Consider the following 15,405-nt stretch of genomic DNA (forward strand, 5'->3'; position numbering starts at 1 on the left):
AAGGATTGATTCAAGCTTTAGATAGACAAGAAAGTAAAGCAATAGGACGGTAGTTTGAGGGATTGGAGCGGTCACCCTTCTTAGGTACAGGCTGTATGAAGGCATACTTCCAGCAAGAAGGAAAGGTAGATGTTGACAGGCAGAGGCGAAAGAGTTTGACCAGGCAGGGTGACAGCACGGAGGCACAGTTTTAAGGACAATAGGAGCACTCCATCAGGTCCATAAGCCACGACGGGGAGGATGAAATGTGATGATCGGAGGAGAGAGTGATGGTTCCCGGGGACAGTTTACTCACCAGCTGGAAAAGAGAGGTACGGGGGGGGAAGTCCTGCTGTATTCCAAGTCACGTACCTGGAAGAAGAGGAAGAAGAAGAGGAGATTAGTTGCCGAAGAAGAGGAGGAGGAGAAAGATAAGAAGATAAAAAAGAATAAGAGCAAAATGAGATTAGTTGACGAGAAAGAGAACAAGAAGAAAAAGAAGATATTGATGAAGAGAGGATTAGTTGCCGAAGAAGAGGAGGAGAAAGAGAAAAAAGAAAGCATAGGAGCAAGAAGAGATTAGTTCCCGAGAAAAAGAACAAGAAGAAAAAGATATTGATGAAGAGATTAGTTGCCTAAGAAGAAAAAAAAAAGAGGAAGAAGAAGAAGAGGAGAAAGAGAAGAAGAAAAAAAAGAATAAGAGCAAGATGAGATTAGCCGCCGAAAAAAAGAACAAGAAGAAGAAGGAGATAATGATGAAGAGAGGATTAGTTGCCGAAGAAGAAGAAGAAAAAGAAGAAGAAAAAGAAGAAGAGGAAAGGCGGTGGTCGAGTAGTCAGCGTGCGGGCGTGGTGAGACAGTGGACCTAAGTTCGAGTTCCACTGATACACGCCCATCCATCGGCGACTGTCTGAAGATATCCACATGCTGCCCAGACCTTCAATCAACCCTAACTTAAGCGACTTCGTTCAAGAGGAGCACCGGGGGGCAGCATGGGCCAAGCAATAGTCATACATCACGGCAGCCACTATAAAAAAAAATCGAGCGCCACTAACGGGCTGGGGTCGCCCAAGAGATCCCACAATATGGTCCCCGAAAAAGTTGTCGAAGAAAAAGCTGAAGAAGAAGAAGAAGAAGGAGAATAATAATAAGAAGAAGAAGAAGAAGAAGAAGAAAAAGGAGAAGAATAGGAAAAAAGAAGAAGAAGAAGAAGAAGAAGAAGATTAGTTACCGACGCGTCATTACTCTTTGCGGAAGGAAATTAAAGCGTTGTTTGACGTCTTACATTTTTGCTGGTCATTATTTGTCTTTAATCTGACTTACTTTTTATTTTTTCCTTCATTTGTCTCTCCTGCTGCCTTTCACCTTTCTATATTCCTTTCGTTCATCTATCTATCTATCTATCTATCTATCTATAAATAAACTATCTATTATTATTCGTCGATGGATAATAGTTTTCTGCACAGAGATTCAACATAAAACTTCAATTTCAATAAACAAAAACTAAACTTAACTATAATAAAACAAAAATAAAATCACAAACTGCCACTCTCTAAGGCAACACGTGACTTTCAACACTAAAAGAACACAGTTGAATTCCACGTGCAATCTATTATGTTTTTTCCTTTGTGATCTTTACCGAGGCTACAATCTAAATCCTTCTCTTAACTTTCCATTCTCCCAAAATTTCGAGCATTACCTCCGATTTTTTTTCCCCCGGCGGCGGCAGGTTCTCATTTAAAGTCATCGGGTCGGGCATTCAATTAGGCTATATTTTCCCTCCCGTGCCTTCGTTAACGCGCCTCCCAGCCCTGCCCCGTTGTTGTATTGCATCCCTCACGCTGCCGCCGCTTAACATATTCCTCTAATCACTTCCTAATCAACCTTTGCCATTATTTTCCCCGCCGCCTCCTGTTCTTCGTTCCACTTGCTACACAAACTTAACAAAACTAAACATTCAGGTGAGTCTCTCCCGCTCTCTCAGGTCGGTATCGTAAGACACTTTCGCTCCTAACATCAGCTATTTCTTAAGGTCAAAGAGGGCGTCAGTCGGGTTCTAGTGAGTGTTTCTTCAGGTTCACGGTACAGAGGAAGGGTCACACTACCACCAGGGTCATGAAACTACCTCCGGAAATGCCCACAACTCCTACGAAAGCCTTGTCAAATTTTTCTGGCAACGAAATGTCTTGTAATAATACGACCCTAATTAATATCCTTCGGGAGCTGCTCAAATCACCTCTCCCATCAGCGACGAACCCTTTACAATAGTTGCTCAGGAAGTAAAGGTTTAATAATTTCGATTATTTAACTTGCTTGCCACTTTTATTTTCAACGACGCTTTTCCTGGTTTTATATACGCAACCATCACTGAGGTCGAATCATGGGTGTCCTTAGTAGTAGTAGTAGTAGTAGTAGTAAGGAGGAGGAGGAGGAGGAGGAGGAGGAGGAGGAGAAGTGAAAGGAAAAGGAAATGAAGAAAAAGGATAGAAGAAAAGAATGTAAAAAAAGGAGAAAAAGAAGAAAAAGAATGAAAAAGAAAACAAATAAAAACAAGAATAACGACAACAACAACACTAGTGACTGCAATGGAACAGCAAAACATGAGGTTCCCATCACAATTAAACCTTATTGTGTTGTGGACGCATCTTGGGGAGTTGCCTAAACAAAACTTGTGTAAATATTTGTGGGTACCAGTCAGGTGGGAGTGTCCTACAAATGTTTAGCAATACACAAATAAACATAATCTCATTAGTTACCCTCTCCAATAAAAACCAAAGAATAATTATCGTACTTTTCTTCTTGGGGTGCAGGCAACACATGGGAGGCGTCAGAGGAGGAGGAGGAGGAGGAGGAGGAGGAGGAGGGAGAAGAATAAACCTGATCTCATCCTGTACCACCTCAAATAAACCCAAAACCCATCAAGTTCTTGGAGCATAACTAGTAACACCTTCCTTTCTTCTGGTGCAGGCAAGACATGGGTGGGGTCACAGGTGCTACGTAGGAGGCGGCGGACAGAGCAGAGGAAGGAAAGAATGCAGCGACGTGTGTGAGGCGCCGCTGTGATGACGCAATGTTGGGCGAGCCGAGGAGCGCCGGTGTTGGAAGGTGTTCACATACTTGACGGTGGGAGGACTGATGATGATGCTTTTGTTGTTGTTGTTGTTGTTGTTGTTGTTGTTGTTGTTGTTGTGTGTGTGTGTGTGTGTTTCCGAAACACTTGAGGGACTTCTGAGTCAGTGTTTACATACAAGCTTCCCTGGTCTAGACCGGCCTTGAGACACTGCCACTAATTAGGACTCTTGAGCAGCTTTCCCATGGCCCCGCTGCACTCGACCGTCCGCTCTAGCTCATCCCTATACTGTCCAAATCCCTTACACAAGAGTTAACAAGCATCTTCACCCTTTCATCCTTTTCGCTGGTAAACTCAGGAACTCATAGCGGGCTTTTTTATTTATTTATTCTTGGCCTTGAGCTGCTTCCTTTACTGTAAAAATACTACATGTCAGTAGATGTCCTTGACGAGTCTGACACAGCCACGAACATGACGATAAGACGAACACACTTACACCCTCCCGAACACCACCACGCCACCCACCACAACACCACAACATCCAGTACCACAACGCCATCACAGCGAAGACTACCAATGATCGACAAAGGTCAAGAATAGAAACAATGTCACACAAAAACAAAACAAACAACGCCTTTTTGCTCCTCTTGTTCCAGTTGTTGTTGTTGTTGTTGTTGTTGTTGTTGTTGTTGTTGTCAATTACGTGTCAAATGTTCCCACGTCCTCTTCTCTCTCTCTCTCTCTCTCTCTCTCTCTCTCTCTCTCTCTCTTCCTGATCTTCCCAAATGAACTAGATAGGAATGTGTGTGTGTATGCGTGTGTGTGTGTGTGTGTGTGTGTGTGTTTGTGAGTGTGTGAAGTAAAAAGAATGAAAGGAAGAAAAAACTAATTAAAGGAATGACTAAAAGAAGAAATGCAAAGGAAAGAAGAAATGCATTAGCAGGAGAAGGAAGGAATAGTTAAGGGGAAAAGAAGGGAAGTGTGTGTGTAATAATAATAATAATAATAATAAACGGTTTATTTCATGAAGTACCAGGCAGCCCTAGAGCTGAAAATATACATCAATGGAAGATGAAATGAAATGAATGAGACAAATGAACAAAGTAGTATGATTGAAAATAAAAAGGAAAATAGAAATAACAATAATAGCAATAATCATAGTAAAGATAATAATAATCATAATAATCACGATAATAATAATGATAATAATAATAGTAATCATAATAATAATAATAATCATCATAATAACAACAACAATAAGTCCTAATGAAAAATATTTACAAAACATACAAATTGTGCTGCTCTTAATTTGCATTGTTGATATACTTGACCATCATGGGCACTGCGCTGTTCTTATAGCGGTCAGTCCGTGCCCGTATCGGGGCAATAATGTTGTGGTGTCTCACTGAGTGCTGAGGGCGGTTCACTGCGGGTGGGAGGATGTGTCTGTGTCTGGGCTGGTTGAGAAGCTTGGTTGCGAACCGGTGTAGTAGGGTCTCGTGACGGTGTTGTAGGCTGGTGAGATGGAGGGAGTCGAGGGCGTCCTGATAGCTGGTGTAGTGAGGGCCCAGGATGATTTTGCAGGCTCGCTTCTGGACGCGTTCAAGTTGGCGGCGCTGCGTGATGTTGATGGAGGAAGACCACGCTGGGGAAGCGTATGTCAGTTTGGGGAGGATGAACGAGGAGTACACGCTCGCCAGCGCACACTCAGGGGCCCCCAGCGTTTTGAGTCTCCTCAACAGGTACAGTTTATAGGTGGCAGATCTGGTGAGCTGGGAGACGTGCTCCTTCCATGTGAGCTTGTTGTCCAGGGTGACTCCAAGTAGTTTTGCAGATGTAACTACCCGGAGGGGAGTGTCGTTGATGGACACCACAGGGGGGGCAACATGGGCAGAGGAGGTGTTGATGTGTAGGAGTGTAGTTTTGGTGTCGTTGATGGTGACCATGTTTTGTGTTGTCCATGTTTGTAGGTTGTGTAGTGTTTCCTGGAGGTGGAATAATCTGCTGCTGTTGTCAACTGTTACTCCCACTGTGGTGTCGTCCACGTACTTCCAGCGGTGGGGTGTGTGGGTCAGGGCGTCATTAATTAGTATAAGGAAGCACAAAGGGCCCATTTTGGACCCCTGAGGTACCCCGCAAGTAAGGTGTAGAGGAGGGGAGGCCACTCCCTGAAATCTCACCACCTGTTTCCGCTGGTGCAGGAAATCAGCCAGCCAGGAGACCAGGTTAGGGTGAAGCCCTAGGTTTATTGCTTTGTTGATGACTGTGGTATGGTGAACTAGGTCAAAAGCCTTTCGGAAATCAATAAAAGCGAGAGAAACTGGTGTTTTGCGTTTTTCAAGATTTCTGTAGGCAAGGTCCAGGAGATTAATTAGGCAGTGTGTGGTGGAGGTTGACTTGATATTGCCGTACTGTTGTGGGTCTATGAGGGGAGCAAGATGAGTGTAAGTCCACTTGAAAATGAAGGCTTCACACAGGAGGCTGGGAATGGGGGTGAGAGAAATAGGCCTCAAGTCACTCAGTGATTGAGGGGTGGTGGTCTTGGGAATCGGAGTGACATATGCTGTTTTCCAGTCAGCAGGACACTGGCTTTGACGGAAGGAAGCGTTAAATATAGAGGCGAGGGGGGTGGCCAGCTCGGGGGCAAACTCCTGGTACAGTTTGATGGGGAGATCAGTGGGCGTGGTGGACCGCTTTGTTTTTTGTTGTGTGTGTGTGTGTGTGTGTGTGTGTGTGTGTGTGTGTGTGTGTGTGTGTGTGTGTGTGTGTGTGTGTGTGTGTGTGTGTGTGTGTGTGTGATAAACACGGTCCCTCAAAGTACACTTACCTCAACATATTTATCTTTAAGTCCATATTTTAGACTCCCTGATATGCGTACAAATTGAGTCACCGCGTACTAATAGGCAAACAGACACACAAATGAAAACACACAGTGCACGCTGTGCAACACAGATGAAGAAACTTTAGAACACTTCCTGCTACACTGTGAACCCTTCAGACACATCAGACAAATTTGCCTTTTTTTACCAATGAAGAAAAGCTCTCAAAATTCCTAGTTTTAACAGACAGTCAAAATATCACAGAAAAAAAGCAAATCTTACTTCAGATGTGGAGAAGGAGAGCACAACAGTCACAAAACCTCCTGGAGCAGCCAAACCCATCTAAAGAAAAACTGCAGGAGGGGTGATACAGTTAGCAACACTACAAGAATCAGGCAACAACACGTCACCGCTACAAAGGTGTATCCCAGACTTCATCGAGGTCTGGGGCAAATCGCACCCATTCATTTTTTTTATTGGTATGTCCTTGCCTTATACGAGGACGCGCTTGTGTATAAAACTGAATGACCACCGAGACGAACATCGCGTGCTGGGTGCGGGTCCCCGCCTCCAAGAAGGTGACGGCCCTGCACCTGACGGCCGAGCAGGAGGCGCCCGGCCTCTGCTGCTTCCACAAGCAGCGCTGCTCGGCCATCTTCATGACCGTTGAGCTGCTCCCTGAGAGCTGTGTGTGCGTGACCGCGTTGACCAAAGAGTTTGCAGAGTGTCGCGTCGCCGTGAACCGCGCCCTCGTGGCGGGGCTGGACACGGCTTGCTTCGTGAGGATGAAGGTGAAGAGAGGACGCCGGACCGTCCGGAAGAAGGCGTTAGATGCAAGGTTCCTCATCGAGTGTTTGCAGGAGGAACGGATCGTGGAGGGGAAAGTTAAACTTGCGTTTGATATTACGTCGTTTTCACCGCTGACCTTTTCCTTCCACATCAAAACCTTAGTCAGCGAGTGTTGCCTGACTGAACGTCAGCCCGTGCATGTGATGCCAGTAACTGCCCGCACAAGGCTGCCCTCAGCAGAGTGTTCCCTACAAGAAAGTCAGCCGGAGACTGCCTGTACAGCGCTGCCCCCAGCAGAGTGTCCCGTAATAACGGAGTGCCAGCCCGTGCCTGCTGCTCCAGTAACTGCCTGTATAGAGCTACCATCAGCAGAGTGTCCCGTAACAACGGAGTGCCAGCCCGTGCCTGCTGCCCCAGTAACTGCCTGTATAGAGCTACCATCAGCAGAGTGTCCCGTAACAACGGAGTGCCAGCCCGTGCCTGCTGCCCCAGTAACTGCCTGTATAGAGCTACCATCAACAGAGTGTCCCGTAACAACGGAGTGCCAGCCCGTGCCTGCTGCCCCAGTAACTGCCTGTAAAGAGCTGCCCTCAGCGGAGGAAGACTGCCGCGACGCACAAGAAACAGTCGAGGAACGAACGTGCGCGCCACCAACCCCGAACACCGACACGTCGGTCCTTAGGAACATCACGATCCCCCGAAGGTACAGGGACAGAATGAAGGGCCGAGGAGGTGTTGTGGGGCGCCTCCACGAAGACCATCCCGTCACCATTGAGTATAATGAACAATGCGGCGTAATGAAGCTTCGGGGCCTCGCCGATGACGTCAGACGATGCCAGGACGACATAGATGGCACGATACAGACGTGGCAGAGGGAGAACAGCAAGAAACAAATGACGAAGAAGGCGGCAGCGAACGGTGCCAGGAGTGAAGGCAAAGAAACAACACCCCGACAAGACACTAAGCCTGTGCGTGCCCCCGACACCCGGCAAGACCAGGCCCGTAAGGAGACTAACGCCGCGACAACTGGCGCCAAGAACGAAGGCAAAGAGGTAACAACACCCCGACAAGACACTAAGCCTGTGCGTGCCCCCGACACCCGGCAAGACCAGGCCCGTGAGCAGCGTAAAGCGGGGACGAGGAGTGTGTGTGCCCCCAACACCCGGCAAGGCACTGAGCGTGTGTGTGTCCCCAACACCCGGCAAGGCACTGAGCGTGTGTGTGTCCCCAACACCCGGCAAGGCACTGAGCGTGTATGTGCCTCCAACACCCGGCAAGGTACTGAGCGTGTGTGCCCCAACACCCGGCAAGGCACTGAGCGTGTGGCCCCAACACACGGCAAGGCACTGAGCGTGTGTGTGCCCCCAACACCCGGCGTACGGCCACGGCCATTCGCAACGCACCGTCGCCCCAAGACACGCGACCCGAGGCGCGGCAACACCCGCCGGCGGCTGATGGCGCCCCGAAAGAACGCCAAAGGAAAGTTGCTAAGGAAGCCGTCAAAGGACGCTCTAAAGGAATTGCTAAAGGGCCATCTCAAGAAGCCCCGAAAGGCGCGTCCCATGACACTCCCGAAGGAGCGCCGAGGGAAGCTCAGCCCTGGACGCTGCTGCCGCCGCCGCGCCTGCGCAGCCCCGACCGGCGGGACATCCTGGGACAGCGCTGGCTGTCTGATGACGTCATGGACCTGGCCCAGGAACTGCTGCAGCGGCAGTTCCCGAACACTCGCGGCTTGTACGCCAGCGGCGCCGCCTTCACCCTGCCACCCCTGCAGCCCGGCAGCGGAGCGCTCTTCCTGCAGGTGGTGAACCGGTCCACGCCGATGAGCCTCGCCTCCATGGCGGACTACGGCCGCACGGGGGGCAGCCACTGGCTGCTGCTGTCCTCGTACGGGGCGGCGCGCCCAGGCCAGCTGGCCGTGTACGACTCTCTCTACGACACGCTCTCCGCCTCCACGGCCGCCCTGGTGCGGCAGCTGCAGGAGCTGCACACCCCGCCCCCGGGCGCCGTCATGCGGCCCGTGCAGCGCCAGCAGGACGGCTACAGCTGCGGTCTCTTCGCCCTCGCCTTCGCCTTCAGCATCGCCCACGGCCAGGACCCTTGCCGCGTGCGCTACGTGCGGGCCCGCATGGCGCGCCACCTGCTGGCGTGCCTCGAGCGGGGCACAGTGACGCCCTTCCCATGCGAGCCCAAGGACACGATGGGCTAAGAACCTTCACCTTCAAACACAGAGAGGAGGACTTAGGCAGCGACAGGAAGGATAAAGAGTGGGTCTCTGCTTCGCCTCTGTTCACAGCTGTGTCCAGTGTCGCGACAACTGCTGGAGGTGTCTTCCAGCAGTCCATATGTTTCAGTATTTACTTCATACTTTTTCTACAAATCAAAAAGACGTTAGTACTCTACATTTTATCTTCGGAGCTTCAGCAGGAATGGCAGGTATTTGTGCACAAACACCGAAAGAATAATTGATAGAACTGATAACATTCAAGACTCTTAGATTCATGAGATATTCATTTAATACGTAGCTCATAAATCTGCGAGTCTTGAACGTTATCACTTCATTAATTATCCTTTTCGGCCTTCGTGTGCTGGTCATTATCTGTCAGCTCGATCCTGGCCGACCTGCGTGCAGTGACTCAGTGTTTCGTGCGTGTGGATGTTTCTCACGGCGTGCGAGGCCAAAGCCTTATTTTGTGTCTGCTGTAATGTTACCTGGTCGCTTCTGCTTGTCGTGGTGAGGGGCACCGAGGGACACTGCATGGCGGGGATGGCAAGGCTTTGTGTGATGAGTTGTGGTGCTGCTGGGCGGCTCCTGAGGCCGTACAGGTCTGTCAGGACGATTCTAGAAATACAATACAAGTCTCCATTGAAGTTATTTCTGGGTCAAAGGTCTGAATAATTGCGCTTCGGTTACTAACGCTGCGAGAGTTACAACCCAAGCCTCCCTTCATCCAGACAGCAACGTGGAGGTAACTTGAAGGTCCACAGATCCGAGTAGCATAATCGAGGTGGCAGATACGAGTACAATTTGAGGTTAACTTCTGCGCTTTGGTTACTAACGCTGCGAGAATTACAACATAAGCCTCCCTTCATCTAGCTAGCAATATGGGGGTAACATGGAGGTCCTTAGATCTGAACAGCACAATCGAGGTGAGGTTTAACTAGTGGCAGATGCATTTTACTTCTTTGCTCCGACTGCTATAGTCTATCGATTCTAACTTGAGCCTTTAGGCACGGCTCAGGGAGACCGCGCTACTGCCACATCACTCCATAACTCTCCTCAGAGGGTCTCTCTCTCTCTCTCTTAGTATTGCCATCACGATCATTAGCATCTCTTATAACATGTTTACTATTCTTCCCCCCGCCTATTACTACAACAACAACAACAACAACAACAACAACAACTGCTACTACTACTACTACTACTACTACTACAACTACTACTACTACATCTGCTGCTGCTATAAGCCTATAACACCCTTGGAAGCAGCCTACGTGAGGATTTGGGTGTCTAATGAAACGCTTGAGCTGAAACTTACCAAGAAGTCGAAGAAAAGCAAAGACAGACAAGCGTTAGGGTTCATCAGAGCTGGTTATAAATCTCTCTCTCTCTCTCTCTCTCTCTCTCTCTCTCTCTCTCTCTCTCTCTCTCTCTCTCTCTCTCTCTCTCTCTCACACACACACACACACACCTAAGAAACGCATATATGAACACACACACACACACACACACACACACACACACACACACAGGAAGGGTCTCGGCCGTCCCAGCACCCACATGATCCTCCCAGGCCCGCCCAACAACCCGCTTCCCCGCTCTCTCACGTCGACGCTTGTTGCTGCTCGTCTGGTCCCTGCTCGCTGTGATGTTTGTCTCTCACCCCCTCTTCCCCCACTCCTTCCCTCAGGATTACGTCACCTGTGTTTGCTTCTCCTGCTCTGCTCCCATGACTTAGTGCGTGTTGCTTAGGCCTATATTCTCAAACTCTTCGGGGCTCACACACACACACACACACACACACACCACACACACCACACACACACACACACACTTGGTAAGGCCTTCGTAGATGTTGTATTAGTATTTCAAAGGGTATGATTTGTGACCCAGGTGGTAGTTTCACGAGGCCTCTGCACCATGAGCGGGAAAAAAATCTCTGGAAAACCCGACTAATTACTTTTTTGGCCTTTGGTAATGGTTGATGTGAGGGCCGAAAGTGTCTGAGGGAACATATATGAATCGTGATTACTTTCAAGAGCGACTAACTTATGTAACTTATGACAATATCGTCACCCTCATAAAATAATCGCCTAAGTCAATTTTCAGCGATTTCCAGGTTTATGTCTACATCAATTTTTCAACATGTGACGCCCATTTTTGTGTAGTTGCCTTGGTCATTCAGGGTTTGAGCGTTCTAGAATTGACGTTTTCATTTCTGCCTAAATCTTAAGACAAATGAGACAATGACAGTTCTTTCCTGATTTTCTGAAAACTACAAAATAATGACTCAGGCGGTTTGTTTACGGAGGTGACGATACGTAACTAAAACAAATCAAAGGTAAATATGAAGTGAAGAGATGCAACATGTCAGTTCTTCAGCGGCGAGTGATAATTACAGGAAAATGGATGTAAGTTAACGTAGATTATTTTTTTAAAATCTGACAGTAGTTATAACACCACACGAACACCTGATAAAAGTGGAAATAACAGGGAAACGGATGAAGCTAGGAGGATGCGGAGGGCGTGGATGGCAAGGGGAAAGACTGTCCTATAAGTGGATGCAAGGAGGTCGAGGAGGAATGGAGGATACGTGGAGAAAAGTGGAGGCAAAGTGGATGTAAATTTTTTTAGGTGGTGTGCAGTGATCCTCCGCCGGTAGTCGAGGCAAATGTAAAATGGGCCGACGAGCTTTTCTGTAATCCTCTTTCCCTTTGCCCTTGAGCTGCCTCCTGCACTGTATTTTTTTACATCCCCGCCGATAGCTTTTTTTTTACATCCCCGCCAATAGCTTTTTTTTTTTTTTACATCCCCGCCAATAGCTTTTTTTTTTTTTATTACATCCCCGCCAATACATTTTTATTTTCCATCCCCGCCAATAGCTTTTTTTTACATCCCCGCCAATAGCTTTTTTTTTTACATCCCCGCCAATAGCTTTTTTTTTACATCCCCGCCAATAGCTTTTTATTTTCCATCCCCGCCAATAGCTTTTTTTTACATCCCCGCCAATAGCTTTTTTTTTACATCCCCGCCAATAGCTTTTTATTTTCCATCCCCGCCAATAGCTTTTTTTTACATCCCCGCCAATAGCTTTTTTTTACATCCCCGCCAATAGCTTTTTTTTACATCCCCGCCAATAGCTTTTTTACATCCCCGCCAATAGCTTTTTTACATCCCCGCCAATAGCTTTTTTACATCCCGCCAATAGCTTTTTTACATCCCGCCAATAGCTTTTTTTACATCCCCGCCAATAGCTTTTTTACATCCCGCCAATAGCTTTTTTTACATCCCCGCCAATAGCTTTTTTACATCCCGCCAATAGCTTTTTTTACATCCCCGCCAATAGCTTTTTTACATCCCCGCCAATAGCTTTTTTTTTACATCCCCGCCAATAGCTTTTTTACATCCCCGCCAATAGCTTTTTTTTAAATCCCCCCAAATTCCTTTTTTTTTACATCCCCGCCAATAGCTTTTTTTTACATCCCCGCCAATAGCTTTTTTTTACATCCCCGCCAATAGCTTTTTTTTTACATCCCCGCCAATAGCTTTTTTTTACATCCCCGCCAATAGCTTTTTTTTACCTCCCCCCCAAGAGCTTTTTTTTTACATCCCGCCAATAGCTTTTTTTACATCCCGCCAATAGCTTTTTTTTACATCCCCGCCAATAGCTTTTTTACATCCCCGCCAATAGCTTTTTTTACATCCCCGCCAATAGCTTTTTTACATCCCCGCCAATAGCTTTTTTTACATCCCCGCCAATAGCTTTTTTACATCCCCGCCAATAGCTTTTTTTTACATCCCCGCCAATAGCTTTTTTTTACATCCCCGCCAATAGCTTTTTTTTACATCCCCGCCAATAGCTTTTTTTTACATCCCCGCCGATAGCTTTTTTTTTACATCCCCGCCAATAGCTTTTTTTTACATCCCCGCCAATAGCTTTTTTTTTTACATCCCCGCCAATAGCTTTTTTTTTACATCCCCGCCAATAGCTTTTTTTTACATCCCCGCCAATAGCTTTTTTTTTACATCCCCGCCAATAGCTTCTTTTTACATCCCCGCCAACAGCACCGGTAGGCTTTCTTCAGGGGCCAGATGGTCAGCCCAAGCCCGTCATGGCGCAGGCAGTTGTTATAGTGGCGCCAGTCATGGTCTGGAAGAAATAAGTAAAAATACGAGAGTGAACCAGATTGTACTTTTTTCCTTTTTACGACAAAGGAAGCAGCTCAAGGTCAACAAAACGAAAGTGTGGAAAAAAAGCCCGCTGACCACTGCTCCTATAAAGACGAAGCAGTATGTACTGTATAACTCATGTCATGCCCTAGGTAACGCTCATATAGAGGACGAAGTATGTGTGTATAATTCACGTCCCTGTTCCCTGCCAGTCCACAAAACCAACAGAGTAAAACTAACCCTTCATTGTTGCCCTGGTGAACACTAGTATTTGGCCGTCTGAATCACCGCGTTCTATACAGGCCAATCGTCATCAATAATCCCCTGCCAATAAGTAATGCAAAGATTCGAGTTTTCATTATTTTATGGGAGTGAAACAGATTGTAAAGTCCACCTCCCTGTTTACTGTCTGCCAATAACAAACATTACGCGTCAGTTTCGTTATGGTGAACATTTTATTTTGGCGTCTGAATCACCACGTTCTATACAGGCCAATCGTCATCAATAATTCCCCGCCTATAAGTAATGCACAGGTTCGAGTTTTCATCATTTTTGGCCGATAGCTCCGTCAAGCCGCCACCTGCCCGGCCGTTCCATGCACTCCTCCGTGCCTCTCCTGTCATCGTCCACCACAGGGCTGCACATAAAACACTGAGTCTCGTACAGCATAGGACAAAAATTGAAATGCCGGGGATGGTTGCCACAAATACCACTTTTCCATAAGCCATCCGTCATGCGCACCGCCTGAATTCTTGAAGCCCGGCGATACAATATTACAAAACACAGAAATATGGAGGAAATATGGAGTTTGAAATCACAGAACGGTCAACAAAACAACAATAATAAGTACTTTTCTGTCTCTCTTCTGAGGTAGGAACATTCTCAAACATTTCGGGGCTCACACACCCACATTCGATAAAGCTTTCGCAGAGGTTGAAATAGTATTGCCAAGGGTAGAGTTGTGAGCCTAGTGATGGTTTGACAAGGCTTCTGCACCATGAACGTTAAAAGCACTCATGAGAACCCGACTAACCTCCATTATGGCCTTTGGAAGCACTGAATATGGCTTTCGAAGGGGTTGCAGGTATTTCCAAGGGTAGTGTTAAGAGCTTAGTGATAGGTTGGCAAGGCCTCTGCACCATGGACGTGAAAAACACTCATGAGAACCCGACTAATCTTCTTTGTGGCCTTTGGAAATAGCCAAGAGCGTTTGAGTATGTGGGCCTTTGTATAGACTGTAGGTATTCAAAAGGTAGTGTTGTGGCCCTGGAGATAGTTTGACAAGGCTTCTGCTTCATGGACGTGAAAAGCCACTCATGGTACAGAGGAAGGGTCAAATTTCACCTGGGTTATACGTCACCCCTTAAAAGAAAGATAAATGTTCGGCGAGTTGCCCATCTCAAAATCTGATAAACTGGATGTTTATTTCGGGCCAAAATATTGAGCTTTTACATTTGGAGATAGTTTTTTTTCTTCGGAAACTACTAAAAAGTGACTTATTGCAATTTCATCATCCGCCGCCACAGCCGCAAAATAGCTCGCAGAGGGTTTAGGGTGGGGGAACACATTTAAACTGTCCCAACAGAACTTTACGACCTAACAGCTAACGGGGGGGCTTCGCCCCCCTCGACCCCTCTTCTAACCCCCACATGTATATGCGACTTATTTCTGCGAGGAGGTATTTTTCGCAACACCAGCTACACAACCGCCGCGCCCGTCGCCAGAGCAGTCAAATATGGCGCGCGTAAACAATGGTAGCCGTAATTATTTCGTAAAACTAGAGAAGTACAACAGTAGTAGTAGAACACCGTAGAATTAATCTAACCTTACCAGGCGAGTGTGGGCCAAATTATTGAGAGTCGTACGCTATCCCCCGGCTCCCACAACACCGCGGCCCACAAAAAAAAAAAAAAAAAAAAACACTAACTTTTAAAAAATCGGTAGCAGCGTTTCTGTCAACTTGTGATGCATATATATGGCGTTCAAAATGCATAGAATAATGAGATCTAACCCATGGCTAGGGTGAGAAGTACCGCAATGAGATGGGCAACTCTGAACATATACCGAAAGAAACTCCTACGAAAACCTTGCCAAATATGTGAGCTTAGGCGCCGAAATGTTTAAGAAAATTTACACCTCGTGAGAGTAACAGTTCCGGCAGCAGCCAAGTCCAGTCATGTACCTCCCGTCACGCGACTCAGTACAACACAGCTTACACGTCGAGACTCTTGTGTCTTCTCAATACGAGGCTCCGGTGAGGTCAGGTGTGTGTTCCCGCCACTAAAGCCGCGAGGATTTACTCAGCACTGATACACGGGCACTTTTCTTTCTCGCCAAGTGATTCAGGGATGAGTATT

This window comes from Eriocheir sinensis, chromosome 68, assembly GCF_024679095.1.
Source record: "Eriocheir sinensis breed Jianghai 21 chromosome 68, ASM2467909v1, whole genome shotgun sequence".
Taxonomy (NCBI): domain Eukaryota; kingdom Metazoa; phylum Arthropoda; class Malacostraca; order Decapoda; family Varunidae; genus Eriocheir; species Eriocheir sinensis.